The following is a 2,219-nucleotide window of genomic DNA, read 5'->3' as shown; positions in this document are numbered from 1 at the left end:
AAGATGACAATGTCATGGATAGCATAGAGTCTTGAAAGGGAGATCCAACACCAGGGAGCATTTATTTAGAAAACAATTGTACGGAAAGACAAGATCAACACTGATTAAAATGAGAGCTTTAAAATTCATGGTCACAACTCCAATTTGCTATCTATGTTTCATTTAATATGATGTCAGAACTGCCTATGGAATGTTAAGCCTATGGACAAGTCACACAACACCTTCCTAGTCAACATTCTATTAATTTCTGGTTGTATTAAAATAAATAATAAACCAAATCAACAAAACTGACAAGCAGCACGACGTCATCTCTTTAAACAGGGCTCTAAATAAAGCCACTTTAGACTGGTTTACATTTATCTAAATGTTTTAAAAAATTAATGTGATGAGGTGGAATTGCCTTCTTCTTAAAAATGGTTTTCTAGAGCTATTAAAAAACTGTCATTTTCAAAATAGTTGATAAAAATATTCCTCTGAATTGAACAAGAAGGGAGGTAACAGGGACGATGGTTAAAATACTTGGTATAAGGTATTATTCAGATTTGGTTTCTTTCTCTCCTGCTGAATCAGAGACTGGAACCTCTTCATTTTTAGTTTCTCCATTTTCTGCAGGCAAGTCATCTTTATTCTCTTCGTTAATAGTTTCTGCTCGTTTTCCTTTTGCTGCTTTTTTTTTCCTTTTGTGTGGACTTTTTTGTCCTCAGACTTACCCTTTCCAGCTGTCTTTTTGGGCTTATGTTCAACCTTTGCAAGAACTGGTTTAGCTGACAATCTGGTCAACCTCCTCTTGGGCTCCTCTCTTACTTCCCCTTCTGCAAAGTTGATCTTCTTCTTGGGCATCTTGGCTGTGTGTAGGTCCACTCCCTCTCCCCAGACACGGGGGAGCACGGGCTCTAGGGTCAGAGGGAAAGGGCCATAGCTGCAGGATTTTCTTCTCCAGCAGGGCTCCTGGGCTTCGAAGTCCCTCCTCCTGATGCTGGGCTTCGAGAACCCAGAACTAGATGGTATTAGGCAATTTTTAAGGTTCCCCTTTTTTTTTTTTTTTTAGACTTTATAGTCCCATAGGATTATCTCTGTGGGATTTACCAAAAGTTAGTGGATAAGGCAGGGTAGGGATCCAGGATACCCCAGGGAGCATCTGTTGCCCCATCTGTAAATGAGACACTTTGGTTTACTAAGGTCTCTCAGAGTTCTGACATTTTATGTTCTAAGGGCCTCCCACCTCTGACATTTTATGTTCTAAGGGCCCTCCCAGCTCTGACATTCTGGGTTCTAACAGCCCTCTTAGCTCTGATATTCTGGGTTGTAAGGGCCTTCCCAGTTCTGACATTCTGTGGTTAAGGCCCTCCCAGCTCTGGCATTCTGTGTTCTAAGGGTATTTCCAGCTCTGATATTCTGTGTTCTAAGAGTATTATCAGCTCTGACATTCTGGGTTCTAAGGGCCCTCCCAGTTCTGGCATTCTGTGGCTAAGGCCCTGATAACTCTGACATTCTGTGTTCCAAGGGCCTTCCCACTTCTGACATTCTGAGTCCTAAAGGCCCTTATAACTCTGACATTCTCTATAAATGCGTATGTCACCCAAATATTTTCCAGAAGAAGATCATTCCCCACCAAAGCAGAACCTCCTGTGGGCTACCTCCCCAGTTCAACACTCTCAACTTTTCTGTTTGAGTCCCCAGAGGGATAATTACTCCCAGATTTAAATCTAGCCTATAGGTCCTCACTTCTAAAACGATAGCTCACAAGCCCCTGATGGTTCACCCACATTTAATAATCATCCAGTAGACACCATTAACTCAAGACAAAGGTATTTCTAAAGACAGCATAATAAAAACAGTATCTACAAAACATCCCTTTCCATTAATCTGAGTCACAGATGCCCATAAGTATACACAGAAGAAAGGAAGACTAAGATACAAAGGACACAAGGCTGAGGAAGACTGGGTACAAACTTCAAGTACAATGGGACTGAGGTGCACATGGAAAGGAAGATATTTGACAAAGGAAGCTCATACCTCTGACCCTGAGGAGCCCCAATATCCTTTCCTCTTCTTGTGGTATACTGCTGCTGCTACCCCACCCCCCAATCACAGTATCTCTATTTGGTAGGTCACTTACCTGGGCTCCCTAAGTCTGCTCTTCTCTGCAGCTTGACTCTCAACTACCAGGGAGAGTGTTTTGGTTTTTTTAATCCATGGCTGGCTTTTTTCTTTACTTT

At 41.9% G+C, this 2,219-nt stretch overlaps 1 pseudogene; it reads right to left on the bottom strand.

The window, feature by feature from the left end:
* Positions 1-532: 532 nt before the first annotated feature.
* On the bottom strand, positions 533-913 carry LOC140498157 (non-histone chromosomal protein HMG-14 pseudogene; annotated as a pseudogene).
* Between the last annotated feature and the right edge of the window lie 1,306 nt (positions 914-2,219).

The sequence above is a fragment of the Notamacropus eugenii genome, chromosome 4, assembly GCF_028372415.1.
Source record: "Notamacropus eugenii isolate mMacEug1 chromosome 4, mMacEug1.pri_v2, whole genome shotgun sequence".
In the NCBI taxonomy this organism is placed as follows: domain Eukaryota; kingdom Metazoa; phylum Chordata; class Mammalia; order Diprotodontia; family Macropodidae; genus Notamacropus; species Notamacropus eugenii.
The sequence above is the reverse complement of the archived record's forward strand: the minus strand, read 5'-3'. Positions and strand labels throughout refer to the sequence as shown.